This window comes from Podarcis erhardii (genome assembly GCF_964252035.2).
Source record: "Podarcis erhardii genome assembly, chromosome: 7".
In the NCBI taxonomy this organism is placed as follows: domain Eukaryota; kingdom Metazoa; phylum Chordata; class Lepidosauria; order Squamata; family Lacertidae; genus Podarcis; species Podarcis erhardii.
In genome coordinates, this window is record NC_138511.1 from 68,390,864 (window position 1) to 68,407,592 (window position 16,729).

At 43.0% G+C, this 16,729-nt stretch overlaps 1 protein-coding gene across 2 annotated transcripts in view; it reads left to right on the forward strand.

Annotated features, from left to right (window-relative positions):
• The first annotated feature begins 2,471 nt into the window (after positions 1–2,471).
• WASF2 (WASP family member 2) overlaps positions 2,472–16,729 on the forward strand; it is a 47,848-nt gene continuing 33,590 nt past the window's right edge. Inside the window, exon 1 of one of the 2 annotated variants that reach the window (XM_081872506.1) lies at positions 2,472–2,587. The gene's annotated coding sequence lies outside the window, so the exon portion shown is untranslated. Of the gene's footprint in view, positions 2,588–3,415; positions 3,535–16,729 lie in introns of those variants that run through there. The other variant, XM_081872507.1, reaches the window with a different exon arrangement.

Consider the following 16,729-nt stretch of genomic DNA (forward strand, 5'->3'; position numbering starts at 1 on the left):
TGTGCCATTTCCCCAGTTAATAACATTTGGAGGAATCCAAGGGGAATCTCAGGCTTGGGGAGACCAAATGTAATCCTCCAAGTCTCTTTAACTAGACCTCAAGGCTCTTCCAAGTCTGCACCCCCCTCAGGCCCTGCTTTGCATCTTCCTTGAGTGTTTTGGGCTGGCTGCAATGTGTCCTTGAATTCTGATAATGCCTCTTGCTTGCTGGGATGGAGAACGGAGAGTGGGGTGTGGGTGTGCACAGAAGCTAGCCTACTAGACAAAGGCAAAACTCGCATTCATTGCTGCTCCTGCTTTGCTTCTGGCCCTGGCCATCACTGACATGTGGCCCCCAGAAAATTGCACAGAAGGGAATCTTGCCTCCTGGCAGAAAAGGCACTCTGGCTTAAATGTAGCGTGCACACACAAACACAGTTAAAACAATGCAATAATCATCCAACCAATAGAAAATAATAAAGTTGAGCAGAACATTAAGAAAGAAATGTAAATGGGAAAGGATGGGTTTTAATAATTTATTTAAGCAGGATAAAGAGGCCTGGTGAACCTGGAACTTTTTCATCCCTCTCTTTTACCATATTTTTTCGTCTATAAGACGCCCCCTATTTTTGGGGACTCTGATTTGGGGACTCCCCAATCTGCACTATTTGTGTATAAGACGAGCCCAGATTTTGAATATAATTTTAGACTAAAAAAAAATAAATAGTCTTATACATGGAAAAGTATGGTAATTTTTAAAAAACTATTCAGTTGTTATGCTTTTTAATTGGCTTGTTTTATTGTATCTTCCTATACTGTACAGTGTATGCATTAAAACACAGTGTTGCAATGCTCTGCAGTTTACACGGCCACCAACAGAGGTTTATCATGGTGGCCAGGGTGGGGGCAGAGAGGCCCTTCATGCAGTTTTAGCAAGCTGTGTGAAGTGTCTCGCCCCTCCTTTAAAGGGTTGTGGGGCTTGGGTTGAGCTTTGGGGGGGATAGGTGAGGTGTAAAGGGAAGGAGGAGGGGCTGGTCAAGTGTGGGGAAAGAGGAATGAGGTACGTGGAATTGATGCCTGGGCAGTAGCCACTAGTATTTTAAATATGTGTGTTTTAATGTTTTAATGGAATTGTTTGTGTTTTTTAATTCTGTATATATTTTTATTATTGATCTATATTGATCTATATATTTAGTAAAAGTTAAACCCCGCTTGATTGTAGAAACCTCAGAGGTTTACAAAAAGACAAAACAGTAAAGATCAAGAAAAATGCACAGCCCTATTTTAAAAGATACAAAATACTAAAAAAAAGGAAAAAAGATTGAAATTAACTCGACTTTCTAAGCAACTGGGTAGGCTTGCCCAAACAGGAACGTCTTTAACAGGCGCTAAAGAGAGTACAGGGAAGTCACCTCCTGCTTGATCTCCAAAGGCAGGGAGTTCCAAAGTGCAGGCTCTGCCACGCTAGACGATGGAGTCCTTACAGAGGCAGCCGACTGATTTTTATGCTTGGAAACAAAACCAATCAATCAACATCTGGAGACAGGTATTTCAGCACAAGGAGCCATCAGAGAGAGACAGACCACAACTGGGTCTGAAGAGGAGGGTGGAGAGAGAAATAGCAAAAGGAAGCAGGGTTTTTTAAAGAAAAAAATATGTGGTTAGTGTTGAGAGTAGCCAGATGCAAACCAGGGTTGGGCTCCTGTACCACCTCAAACAGCTCTTTGGCATTCTACACAACTTTTAAAGTTCCAGGAGCCTTGCCCCCTTTTGCACCTGGCCACCCTATTTTGTGCTTCGTGAATGGAGAGGCCGCCGGCAGAGACGTCTGAAAGTACGTGGGTCATATGCAGGTACGTGGGTCAACCGCAGGTTGCACTGAAAGAGAAGTCCCGAGAGAGCGCCACCCCGGCTCTCGCCGCTCCCTTCCGTCTCCGGAGTCTCAAAAAGCAACCCCGCCCCTTCCCCTTCTTGCAGTAATACCCCTAACGCGCTAGGGGGCGCCCTCCTTTGAAGCCCGAAGAGCAGAGCACTGGTCGGCCCCGCCCGGATGAACGAACGAACGAGAGGCCGGGCGAAACCACGGGGAGGTCCGTTCCCTGCTGAAAACTCTGACGCGAATTTATCAACAAAGAAATAACTTCTATTTAAAAGCAAAACAGCAACCGATAGCAACCTGTAACTTTCCCTTCTCAATCCATTGGCATTCGCTCCTAAACGTGCTTCACCTCCCCGACCTACCACTTTAACGCTCCCCCTACCCACCTCGGCATTATGGTACGCCCCGCGTTGTTCCCTTATTAAAAAAAAAATCAAAGAGGAGGCTCGGTTTGGGTGTGGTCATTTAAGAAATCTGGGTGGGTACGCAAATCGCGGAAGGTTACCAAGTGACTGACAGCAAGGCCCGGCCAATGGCACTGGGGCGAGAAGACACCGGCCGGCCAATGGTGGCGCGGACCGGCGGCGGAGCAGGCGGGGCCACCTTCAGTCAGCGCAGGCTGGGGCGGGGCGGGGGAGAGGACAAGCTGTGGAATGGCGGCCGGCCGGGACAGGCCGCTTCGGTGCTGAGGAGTTCGGAGGGAGGCGCGGAGAAGGCGGCCGTGGGCGGGTAAGCCTCGCTCCGTGGCGGCGGGAGGGCGAGGCGCTGCCCTTTTCCGGGTGTCCGGAGGAGGGCATGGGCAGGAGCGGTTATTATGGGATGGGGCAGTTTTTTTGCCTTCGCCGTGTGGGAAGAGGCTGACGCGGGAGAGACCGAGGAGCGGCGGAGGGTCGTGGCGCGGGCGGGGCCTTGGGGCTTTCTGAACAGGAAGGTGTTGGGCAAAGGTGGGTGGGGGGTCCGCGGGCCTCCAGGTGCTGCCGGACTACAACTCCCAGCATCCCTTAGCCTCGGCTGCGCTTGCTGGGGCTGATGGGAGTTGTAGTTCAACTTCATAGAGGGCCGCAGGGTCCTCAGCCCCTGGTGCAGGAAGCGGGCTGGGATGGCTACCTCCTCCCCCCCCCTCGGGTGTGTGTCTCGTCCCCTCTACCTTCTTCGTCAACGCCCTTCCTCGGCAGACCCATCTTTTCGTAGGAGAAGTTGTTTTGCCCTTCACTACGAGCCACTGGTGTAACTTCTACTGGTCGAAGTGGTTTTTATTCATCCCTTCGGCCAAAAGAAAGAAGGAGAGTTAGGGGGTTCCCAGAGTGGGTTACGAATCACAGAATTAAGAGGGAGGAGGAAATAAGGAAATGTTTGAAAGTTTAGTTGGGTTCTGCTTTTAATAAGGGCTGCATCACCCACCGGTGGGGTGGGGTGAGAGGGTTCCTTTCGAAAATGAGAAACGTTGGTCTTGATTGTGTTGGTCTAAGATGGTATTCACACATGCACGCACGCAGTAGCTTGCAATAGCTTGCTATCTTGATAAATTCTTGATAAAGCACTCTTTCTACCACGCAGTCTCGCACTGCTTTCTAGGTGGAGGAGTTGGAGGTACAGATAGTATCAAGCAAAGTACTTAGCTGCTGAAGCAAGAGATCGTTTTTTGAGAGGGCAATCCTGTATGTCCTTAAGCAAAAGTAAGTTCCATTGTAAGAACCAATGTGATGTAGTGGTTAGAGCAGCCTTTTTCAACCATGGGTCTCCAGATGTTGTTGGACTATAACTTCCATCATTCCTGACCACTGGGCCTCCTAGCTAGGAATGATAGGAGTTGTAGTCCAATGATATCTGGGGACCCAAGGTTGAGAAAGTCTGGATTAGAGTGTCAAAATGCGACTGAGGTCCAAATCCTCATTCAGTCAGGATGCTCGCTGAGTAATCCTGTTCCTGTTGCTGCCTCTTAGCTTAACCTACCTGATACTAGGAATGTTGCCTAAGTAAAAAGGGAGAGAGAAATCATATATCCTGAGCTTCTTGAAGGAAGGGTGGGAAAAAATGAAATAAATCACAATATAACAATAATAGTTGTGCCCAGTACATTCCTGATCAATGTTTTTTGGATTGCAGCCTGAATTTATTGTCACCTGCCCAATGTAACATAGTACTGTAAAGCATTTTGCTTCTGTAATGTACATCCACGGCCTTGGCCCAGTATACCTGAAGGAGTGTCTCTACCCCCATTGTTTACCCCGGACACTGAGATCCAGCACCAAGGACCTTCTGGAGGTTCCCTCACTGCAGTGAGGTTACAGGGAACCAGGCACAGGGCCTTCTCAGTAGTGGCACCCGCCCTGTGGAGTGCCCTCCCATCAGATGTCAAATAAATAAACAACTATCCGACTTTTAGAAGACATCTGAAGGCAGCCCTGTTTACGGAAGTTTTTAATGTTTGAAGTTTTATTCTGTTTTTAATGTTCTGTTGAAAGCCGCCCAGAGTGGCTGTGGAAACCCAGCCAGATGGGCAGGGTAGGGATAATTATTATTATTTAATAATAATAATAATTATTATTATTATTATTATTATTATTACACTACCACCCATACAGGGCAGATGCAGGAAACTTTTGTCCTGCCAAAGGTTGCTGAACTACATCTCCCCATCATCCTTGGCCATTGTTCATGTTTCCTGGGTATGATGGGAGTTACAGTTCAACATCTGCAGGGCTGAAGGATGCCTACACACCTAGTATAGGAAATGCTGTTATATTAAAATGTAAAGTTGCTTTTCAACTGCACTTGGGGCATACTGAGTTGGCAGTGCAAACAATACAAAAGGGGAAAGTTCTGCAGCTGCAGAAAATTATTGCTCTCTTGAGAGCATAGGTATGAATGTACCCATTTGTGTGCTCTGCAACATAGCCCTTTTGGCTTATGGCAGGTTCTTGGGTTTCTCCTAAAGCAATGCATGTCCTTCTCCATCTCTTTCCACTTATCTGGTAAGCTTGTTTTGGGATTGGATTTCCTATAATTTCTTCCTTAGGGGTTCATCAGTTGCAAGTGATGGGGTAAACCGTGAGGTGTTACAGTTAAATGTGTTATGTGATAGGAAGGATGTGGGTACTCTGGGACTGGAAGAAGGGCAGGGTGTTTTTGTGTTTATGATGGTGGAAGGTAGGACAACTGATATACTGTAGGTGGCACAGCTAGGTAAAGACAATAAGAACAGGAAAGGGAATCCAGGAGGAATGAAGAGGACTTTGAATGCAGGTGAGACAGGCTTCTGACCATATTGAATGTGAGGGTGTTAGTGCAGGAGACAAAGTATGAAGCAAGTCTGCAAAGAAATGGAGACTGTCTTAGTCATTAAAAGCAAAGATAGCTGTGTTGGTCTGTAAGGTGGGGTGGGGGTGGGGGCAAATGCAAAAGCTCAAGTTGGGCAAATCCTTTTTTAAAGACTTTTGGTTAGTCCCAATCAAGGTATTGCCCAGCTGTGGATTTTGTCATTTCAATTGTAGGACTCTTGGTAGGAGCATGGTAGATTAGGGAGTCTTTGTGGTTTATGTGGGAGAGGAGCCTAAATTGGGCCCTAGGATTAAGAAGTCCTGGTTTTTAAATATATAAAGTGTATGACAAATGCCGTAGGCATGGCTGGAGGTCTTGGGGTAGTGATCTATGTATTTGTGACCTTAAAGTGTCAGTGTGACATAGACAATGATACTTTTGAGAAAGGTGGTCATCCTGTAATAAGAATGGTATCCATGCTCCTTATTTTAATTTCAGATTTATGCTCTATTATAAAGGCAGTGGCTGGGCAGAGATAGAGGAATATTTGCTTTGGGAGGCTTTTGGATTGTGAAATCCAGGGATACACTGAAAAGTGCACCTGCACTCGGTTGGAGTTGTCCAGGTACAAGACTGGATTTTGTAACGTTGCCACCAGCATTGGGGCAATTGTGGTACTCAGTAGCAAGTAATGAGACTCTATGCATCTGCATCTACAAGTTTAGACTTTTGAAAGGGAAGCAAGTTGTGTGCCTGCGGTCTCTCTTGTTGTCCTCAACTTTCGCCAAGGAGGTCAGAGCAGTACACATACAGTTTCCTCCATTTCATTCACACAGCAACCCTCTGACGTAGGATAGGCTGAGGAATTTGTGACAGGCCCAAGGTTGTACAGTGAGCAGTGCGACTGAATGAGGATTTGAACCTGTTTCTCCTGATCCGAGTTCCATGCTTTGGCCATTACGCTGGCAATGGCACCCTACAGTAGGGGTGCCAGTTCTGGAATGCAGGGATGTTTCCTTTATATGATGAAAGAATTTGTTCCTTTAAGGCCACCTGAAGATCTCTTTAAGAAACAAAACAGGCCTTATTTCTCAAGGAAACCTGGTGGATATTATGATCGGCTTGCTCCTGAACAAACCAACAAAGTTTATTAGCATTTTTGTTTATGTGGTATCATTTTCTGTATGTATGTTGATGGAATTTGTCTCCGTGAAACTTGCTTTGCTTGTGAAAATCTCACCCTTTTTGTTGGCACATGCAGCCAGTTGCCCTTACTTGTAAAATCTATTATGGGTGGAATTGTTCTGGAATTTACTTGCATAGTAACCTTTTAAAATGCGTATCAGTTTTCACTGGTGTGCAGTATTGGCTGTGAAACAATTGTCTGCTACTTATTAATTGCCCTTCACAGGGAGCTGCATTTTGGGTGCTTTTCTATATAAAAATATGGAGATATATTGAATGCTCAGCTAATGTTTGCCTATGTACCGTATGTTAGTAGAACAGTGCATAGCATAAGATTGCTTCCTTTTGCCATCAATTTTAGAATTTTAGAAATGTCTGAACTCCTTAATTGCCCTAGTACTTTACTGTAAATATCACTAGCAGCATTGCACCAGAACTGTCCTTGTTTTTAAGTTACCCCAAGATTCTTTGTTTACATAGCATTAATATCCTTTGCCTTTTTTCTATTTGTGTTATTTTATTTCTTAACGAGAGCCTTTTATAGAATCGTTCAATATAAATTTCCCAATGACTGTGCAACATAAAACCACAACAATCCTATAACAAAAATACAGTGGTACCTCGGGTTACAGACGCTTCAGGTTATGTGTTTGCGGGTTGCGCACTGTGCCGAACCCGGAAGTACCAGAACGGGTTACTTCCGGGTTTCGGCGCATGTGCAGAATTGCCAAAATCACGCTTTGCACATGCGCAGAAGCGCCAAGTCACGACCCGCAATGCACAGATGCGGTGCTGCCGGTTGTGAATGTGCCTCCCGCACTGACCACGTTCGCAAGCTGAGGTTCCACTGTACAGTTTAAACAAACACACACAAATCAAAGCTAATAAATAAAATAGAAGTTTATGCGTTGCTACCCATTTGGAATACATGACTGAGCCATTCAAAAATAAATCCCATTTACCCACAAACATACCTTCCACAAACAGGAAAATAGGATTTGTCATGGTTCCCTCTTAAAGAAGGAAAAGAACTGGGGAACAGCTGGCCAGTGTCTGCATAGCATATCTGTGGAAATGAGTCATCTACAGACCAAATGGTCTCATACTAGTTTTATTAGAAATTCTATTTCAAGCCATATATAAAGTGTTTGTTATATTTAAGTTCTGATTGCTTTCTGCAATTATTAGTCTGCCAGAAGGTCTTGGTGCAAAGTAGATTCATCGCTTGAATTCGTGGTATACTTCTTGTGCAACTTTTCAAAACTGAGGCTGCAGTCTTATGCACACATACCTGTAAGTTCTGTTGAACTCAGTGAGTCTTAACTTCTGAGAGGATATATATTAGAGTGTCATGCCACTTTTAGGTCAATGTCATGTTGCATTGCATTCTGATAGGCATACGTTATACACTACCCTGAAATCCTTTCAATAAAGGATGGCATACAAGTGTTTTTAAACAGGTGGAACAACTGATTTATTCATCACACTTGACTAATCTCAATCTACTATGGTGTCACACACATTGTTTATCTTGGAATCCCCAGTAGAAAGGAGTAGGGAGGAACACTGCTCGGGTTATTGGGTGTGGCCATGATTACTTAAGTGTAAAGGAGTGGAGAAGCTTTCCAAATCTAGAGTTGGGTGTCTATATTGTTCTGTAATGAGAAATTCCAATTTACCTTTTAGCACAGCCTTTTAGATTTAGTTTAAAATTAAATACCTTTGAAATAAGCCTTCCTAAGAGGATGCGGGTGGCACTGTGGTCTAAACCACTGAGTCTAGGACTTGCTGATCGGAAGGTTGGCGGTTCGAATCCCCGTGACGGGGCGAGTTCCCGTTGCTCGGTCCCAGCTCCTGCCAACCTAGTAGTTCGAAAACACATCAAAGTGCAAGTAGATAAATGAAGTGAGCCAACTAACATTAAGAAAACTGAACCTGCCTATCCTTGGGATAAATACTTGTTCCCTTTTCAGGAAATCATGCTGCAACATGAAAAGAAGCTGTAAGCGCAGTTTAAGAGGGGACTGACTATGGCTCTTAAGGGTAAAGGTAAAGGACCCCTGGCAGTTAAGTCCAGTTGCAGAAAACTCTGGGGTTGCAGTGCTCATCTTGCTTTAGTGGCCAAGGGAGCCGACGTTTGTCTGCAGAGAGTTTTCCCGGGTCATGGGGCCAGCATGACTAAGCCACTTCTGGCAAAACCAAAGCAGTGCACAGAAATGCCGTTTACCTTCCCGCCGGAGCGGTATCTATTTCTCACTATAAGTCATGGTTGATAACTTATTTTAAATGAGCAGTGTACCAATGCCTGCTGCTCCACCACACCCCCTGTGTTCCATCTCTAGTGCAAACAAGAGCAACAAGCCAAGACTTTTGGCTTGTCATTAATGTCCAAACACCAGCATTGTGTTTTATGCCTGTGTAACAAACCATGATCATGGTTTGTTCTTGGCTGGCGTGTTGTTACGTCCTGGTTTGGATGTCAGACTTCATGGCTTGTTACTTCTGCTTGCCCCAGGAGAAGAGCGAAGCAGAAGCAACTAGGCAAGCATGTACTATTACTCTGTTCATGCAAGGTAACCCGTTTAACCATAACTTATGGTGATGTGTGAACTAAGTTACCCCATCAGGAGGCAGACACTGGCTGTTAGTGCATTGCTTTATTTGTATTTGTATTTATATATCAGATTTGCGAATCCCCAGTAGATGTTTTCTCTTTCTTGTGTTTTCAAGGCTTCTTATATTTTGTTTTTGCTTGTATACAAAGTATATGCTGCTAAATCTCATGGTGCCTACTCAGTGCTTAACCAAACAGGAAAAGTTGAGTAGTGCCTAATGGATTGGTATTCCAGTTAATACAGCATTTGTCATACACATTATAGCTTTAAAAAGCAGCTTTAAAATGTAAAACTGTGATGTGGCATGAATATCAAGTCTCCTGCATTGCTACAGTCTTGGAAAAGCACACAACATGCTTATGTTACAATCACATAGAGGTTTTTATATCTGCCTAACTGTTGTGGTTCCCCCAAATCTTAGAAATTATAGTTTGCTGATAGTGCTGCAGCCTTCTTCTCAATTTGAAAGTGGGCGTAGCGGGTATGAATCTCGCAGTTGAAGCATAGTGGTTGGGGATTATTCTCTCCTTGGCTCCAACCTGGAGCTGAGGTTAGGTCCCCTCTCACATTTGCCAAAGGGTAATGGGACACTTGTCTATGGTGATTGAAATTGTGGACTCCTGCTCTTACATCTCTCTTCCCCACCTGCACATTTAAAATGCTGAACTGGCACTTACATAGTTTGATACATTTTAAAGAATGCACCCCCCCCATTTTTTTAGCACAGTGCTATTGGGTTAAAAGAGTCCATTAGAGGGATAACTGCACTTCCAACAGTAGGTCTGAAAAAATGATAGTAGGAATTTGCCATTGGAGGTTGTCTGCTTTTTTGTATGTCCTAGTCACCAGGATAGGTTTTTACTTACTTATTCCTTAGACACTGCAGCTTTCACAGATGATAAGGCTATTAAGGAAAAGCAGGGGTACAGCTGTACAACAAGGATCCAGTTTTCTCCTGGCATTCAATGTTCCTACTCAGGTTTTATTTTTATGTTCTTAATTCTCCCTACATTACCAAACTTTCGGATTCTGATCATCTGTTTATCTTTTTTTTTATGGGCCTGAATAAAGTCTGTGTGCAGTTTATTTTAGCCTCATATCTACTACGATAGAAATAAATGTCTCCAAACAGATGACTCATAGAAGACAAAGTTGAGTTTTCTCTTGAGACATAGGCAAAAGGGGAGATGGGACTATTGTTCATTTAGCCTCGCTTTGCATCAAAGTTCCACATTCCCTGAAGTAAGTATAGGATGTCTGGTATACAAGAAAATGCTGAACCAGTATTAAATATCTATCCAGGATTAATAGACACTCTCATACTTGTTTTTCAGCTTGGTAGTAACCATTAGGTGTATTTCATTTTTTAGTTTCAGGCTTGCTCAAAGTGAAACTACTTAAAATGGAATTTAACTTAAGGATAGTAAGTGCAGTTAAGATGGTTTTGCTTCTGAGGCTGTTGTTCCCACTTGCATTCATTGTCTTTGATTCTCTGCATATAGTTTTGCAGGGGGAAACGTGATACTGTCCTTTGGCCTTCAAGCAGCTTTACAGTGAGATAATCCAAATTGCATCCATGGGCGAAAAACATTCCATGTGGGGCATGTTGCTACGGCTGCAACATGCGCAGAATGCAAGCAGTAGAGCCTAATTGGGAATGAGTGCTGGTGTAATTGTGGTACAGTGGTACCTCAGGTTAAGTACTTAATTTGTTCCGGAGGTCTGTTCTTAACCTGAAACTGTTCTTAACCTGAAGCACCACTTTAGTTAATGGGGCCTCGCACTGCCGGAGCACCATTTCTGTTCCCATCCTGAAGCAAAGTTCTTAACCCGAGGTATTGGGTTAAAAGAGTCCATTAGAGGGATTTCTGGGTTAGCAGAGTCTGTAACCTGAAGCGTATGTAACCCAAGGTACCACTGTACTCTCAAGGTTCAACCAAAAAGACCTCTTAAAGTGGTGTAAGAGCAGAAGAGATAGTTCCCCTTTTGCACACATCTGCTTGTATATGCAACAGCTGGTTGCATATATAGCTACACACCTATGATATACGAGTTTGCTGGTGGAATTAGTCCCACAGCCCATTTAGTTTAGCACTGTAACTCAAATAAAGGCCTGTTGTAAGCCATGTGAAACTCACAAGTAGGCGTATGGTGAAGGTAGCCATTTCTTATTTTTCTCTTGCCTTTGATAGTAAGAGGTACACTGTCTCTTGTCACACAATTTCCATTCTTAAGCCATAGTGAAAACCATAATTAGACCTAGCCTTCATGAATTTGTGTAATCCCTTTTAAATAACATAAATGCTAGAGGCCATCCTAACATTTTGTGCCAGTGAATTAAAGGTGGTTATGAGTTGAAACTGTCTGATTCTTTTCAGAGATATCTTCTCCCCAATCATGAGGACTAGAATCATTCTTTGAGAAAAGTCTTGAGAGACTGAATGTCTCAGAATGTCAATTCCTCTGCTACATTCTGTATTCTGTGAGGAGCATTTAAAGGTAAAAAGAATAAAGGTGACTCACAGCCCCGAGGATTTGACCCACTCTCTCTGACTAACCTAGCCAGTGACTTCCAGCAGTAAAACATCTGAATCCTGTTCTGCTAATTCTAGCAGCTTCTTGGGTCTGGTTCATTGGAGAAATCTTCTGAAGGCAACTTGCACAAAGGCTTAACTGTGCCTCTGAGAGTGCAAAAGCTGTCTGTTTCCCCAGAGAAATGCCCTTGACCTACCTATTTTACAAAGCAGCATTTTAAAAAAAACCTCTGAGAAACCAGAACAGCATCAAGGGCATTTCTGTGAAACTTTGCTTTACGTAAGAGGCTTCAGTTAGCCCTCATTCCTGAGCAAGGCAGATATTATAAAGCCTTCACAATAAAAGGACATAGAATCTCAGGTTTACATTGGTGATGACCCTAGTGGTGTGTGTGTGTGTGTGTGTGTGTGTTTAAAACCACCTCTATTTTACATTATTTCTGAAACAAATAAAATAAAGCAACTAATATAGCACTGGGGACAAGGAATGTGTATTTCCAGACTAAGATCTTAAATTAGTGGGTTACATAAGCTGTTTTTGAATATATTGACATATACGTCATTTGTGGCAATCTGCCTTCAATAGATGACAGAAAATGTAACAATCAAGAAAGTGATCTACAGGCCTCTTGTAATCTCCTGGGTCTGTGCTGCTATATTGCTGCTATATTGCTTATCAACAAATAGTCCCAGATATTCGCAAAGCAGCATTGGGCAGATGGATACTTATTTTCACTGAGCAGCAAGCTGAGATTTGCAGTTGCTAAGGGTATATAACTTATAACCTTTAGGATAATAACTTTTGGTCTCATTGATTAAATCCAGTGATTTTCTATCTATGGGTGTGGTATGGTACCTTGTTCTCATAGTTCAGGCCTATGGCAAGTTCACCAGATATACTTAAACTACTTTTCCTTTTCAAACCTTCACCAACACTGACCAAATCTTACCAATGTGCATCACTTAAGTTCATCAGATTTATGATGCCATCAGTTTAAAAAGTGCTTTATCTTTGAGGCATGGAGAGGTTTTCCAGGCCAGAGCCTCAAGTTTCTTTCTCTGGTTTCCACCACCCCCACTCCCTGTTCCCATAACTTAATGTCTCTTGTTTCTATTTCCCACCCCACCCCACCCAGTAGTAAGAACCTAAGTGGCATAAAAATGTAGTAGCATTTATCTGATTGATTTCTCAAAAAGTTAAATCTCTCAAGTATTTTTAAGTTGTGGAAATTGCAAGAACTGAGAGCTGGAAATACTGGTACCTAGGGAAATTTACTTATTAGCTAACACTTTATCATCCTGGAGGGTTTAAGTGAACCCAAAATATTTGCATTGGCTCTTGAAATTGCTACTTTGGATTAATTACAAATGGGAGATATTGGGGATGTAGCTGGAGCCAGATGCTTTCCCCCCGTAGTTCCAGACTTTTAATTTGGTGTATAAATACAAATTTTGTTAAGAGCCGCCTTTGTCATTACCCACATCATTTCTTCAAAGGACATAAGAGGAGTCTGCTGGATAAAACCATCCAGTCCAGCATCCTGTTCTCACTGTGGCCAACCAGATACCCATGGGGAACCTGCAAGCAGGACTTGAGTACAGGAGCACTCTCCCGTCCTGCAATTTCCAGCAACTGGTATTTAGAAGCATACTGCTTCTGACTGTGGAGGCAGAGCGTAGCCGTCATGTCTAGTAATCATTGATAGTCTTCTGCACAAATTTGTCTTATCCTTCTATAATAATCATAGTAATTTGTTTTTATATGTCACCCATCTGACTGGGTTGCTCCAGCCACTCTTGTTCTACCAAACACAGTAGAACATCAAACATTAAAAACATGCCTATATAGGCTGCCTTCAGATGTCTTCTGAAAGTGTGAAAGTTGTTTATTTCCTTGACATCTGATGGGAGGCTGTTCTACTAGGTGGCATCTCTCTCTCTCATCTGTCTGTCTGTCTATCTATCTATCTATCTATCTATCTATCTATCATATCACTGATCAATAGCTTCTTACTATCTCTGACAAGAAATGTGTATTGTGGAATTGGAGAAAAGCTCTATTTAGTCCTGCATTCTCTTTTCCACTGTGACTAATCAGTTGTTTTGGGGAAGCCTACAGTCGTGGAATCAGCAACAGTCTTCTCATGATCTTCTGGACCACCGCCTCGCAGATGTGGGGATACAGGGCATAGCCCGTAACTGGTTGTGCTCTTTTATCTCTGGTTGGGGACAGAGGGTGGCACTAGGGAGGGAAATGTCGCCGCGCCACTCCTTGGTGTGTGGAGTGCCGCAGGGCGCAATTCTCTCCCCGATGCTTTTTAACATCTTTATGTGCCCCCTTGCCCAGATTATCCAGAGCTTTGGGCTGGGCTGTCACCAATATGCTGATGACACTCAGCTCTATCTGCTGATGGATGGCCACACCGACTCTGCCCCGAACACACTGACCAGATGCTTGGAAGCTGTGGCTGGATGGTTTCGTGGGAGCCGATTGAAACTAAATCCTTCGAAGACAGAGGTCCTATGGCTAGGTCGGGATGGCATGGGGATGAGGGACCAACTCCCTTCTCTTGCGGGGGCCCAATTAGTGCCATTGCTTTCCGGTAAGAGTTTGGTTGTAATCCTTGACGCCTCCCTTTCCATGGAGGCGCAAGTTACAGCAACAGCCAAGGCGACATTTTTCCACCTTCGCTGCATCAAGCAGTTGGTCCCTTACCTTTCCCGCCCCGACCTGGCCACAGTGATCCATGCGACGGTCATCTCCAGGCTTGACTACTGTAATTCGCTCTACGCGGGGCTGCCCTTGAAGCTGTCCCAGAAACTCCAGCGGGTACAGAATGCTGCAGCGAGGCTCCTCACGGGGTCTCTGCCATGGGAGCATATTCACCCAGTGCTTTTCAAGCTGCACTGGCTCCTGGTGGAGTACAGGGTCAGATTTAAGGTGCTGTTTTTGACATTTAAAGCCCTTCACGGCCTAGGACCCTCTTACCTACGGGACCGCCTCTCCTGGTATGCCCCACGGAGAGCCTCAAGGTCCATAAATAACAGCACCCTAGTGGTCCCAGGCCCTAAGGAAGTTAGATTGGCTTCAACCAGAGCCAGGGCCTTTTCAACTCTGGCTCCAGCCTGGTGGAACGCTCTGCCTCATGAGACCAGGGCCCTGCAGGATCTGATTTCTTTCCGCAGGGCCTGTAAGACAGAGTTGTTCTGCCTGGCCTTTGGCTTGGAGCCAATTTGATTCCCTCCCTCCCTCTCTTTCTTTTTTTCTTTTCCTTCTCCTCCTGCGATGAGGCTACATTTTAATATTTTAATGTTCCATTATTTTAATGTTGTATTTTATTTTATTTTTTAAGTTGTAATCATTCATCTTGTTTTTATTATTGCTCGTAAGCTGCTCTGAGCCCGGCCTTGGCTGGGGAGGGTGGGGTATAAATAAAAAATTGTTGTTGTTGTTGTTGTTGTTGTTGTTGTTGTTATTGTTGTTGTTATTAACTGTTGTTCCCAGCAAATGGTATAGAAACGTATATTGCCTCTTATTTTGGAGGTTCAATATGGTCATAGTGTATTTGATTTTTATATTGTACATTGATTTTGAGGTTTCTTGTTTGTATTATAGTTTATCTCTGTTTTGTACACTTTTTGTATTCTTTGTTTGGTACTGGACCTCTAATTTGTACAGTGTTCTGAAATTCTGTTCTATTTTTCCCCCTTTTTAAATATTTTATTAGTTGAATATAAGAACAACATATAATCAAATACAAGCAGTCAAATACAGTTTTGAAATTCTGTTCTATTGTATTTGATTTTTCTGTACATTGCTTTTGTGATTTTTTAAAAAATACAAAATAAATAAATTTTCTAAATCAAATCATGTCTATATTCCATGAATTTGTCAAATCCCCTTTTAATGACCTATTGGCTACTGTCCATCTCTACCCATCTTGCCCGTGAATTCCATAAACTAATGGATCTGAGGGTACTTGTAGTTGCTTATTACTGCAGTACTTTGAACTAGCTCTCTTTTGTAGTTGTAATTGGACTTTATGTCCTCTCTGACATAAAGAACACCATATCACTTCCAGTACATCCTACCCTTTTCTTCCTATGCAGCTTTTAGCCGGGAATAAATGTTCCACTGACTTTCTGTATTCCATCAGGCTTCTGATATTTTTACTTTATTGGTGGTCTCTTTTAGCATCAAGTGCTCTACCTCCTCAATCCTGGCTTGGTGGTTTCTAGTTGACTAACAGAATGCTTTAAGAACTGGTGGTAGTCAGTATATTTTAGCTCTTGCCTTTTTGTTACTCCTGGGTTTAGTGAACTATCCAGTTGCTTGGTAACACCAGAAATAACATCTGGACTACCAAGAAGCTGCTTAGGTTCTTCAGTTCCTAGTTTTTTGTTTGCATTTGTTTGTTTGTTTAAAATAATCTTTTCCTCAGATGCAACGACTGTATTTAGCCACTAGTAAGCACGTCTGTATTTGTGCAACTAAGACTGAAGAAGAAGCCTAAGATGTTAATGAGGACAGGAGCTCAGATTGCAAACCCACTTTAGCGTAGCATAGTCACTGATGAGACTGGAAGGCGCCCCAAGATTTTTAACCTGGGTATTTTGTGAAGTTTTATCCTGATTCCCGTAACTTCTGTTTCTTAAACTGAATTTTATCCTGAGGAAGGAAAACATGAGTTTGAAGTATAGATTGCTAACAAAATATATAATGTGTTCAGAGCTCAACTCCTTTTCTGTCTTGGTACCATTTGTATACAGGCATTCCTGGAACCCACGTATGTTAACGGAGTGTGCATAAGTCTGCCCCATGCCTTCCTCCAGTTTCATCCCCTTTCTACCTTCTTCAGGATTACACGTCAGTTGGACACATGCAAAATCTTTGCCGCCTGTATTCTTATTTGAAATGCTTGAGACAGTTTTGTTTTTTAAAAAAAGTTGATTTCATTTCCAAAAAATTATCTGTAAAAACATTTTAAGAAGATAAAATTGACTGCCATAAATTTTGTAATGTCAAAGGTTGACTTAATAATATGAATGCAGCCATGATTAATTTAAGATATTAAATCTATTCAGGCAAGAATGCGTGTACATATTGTAATGACTTCCTTTTCGTACAATTAAAGTAATTGGATTATATTTAATGAGCTATTTACATTTAATAATTAAGAAAAGACTTATCTTTCCAGTATTCCCTAAGTGCAACAAACGGAAGGGTGGGGGCATTCAGTACTGGGATATAATTAACAAGCCATAAGTTGAAACTG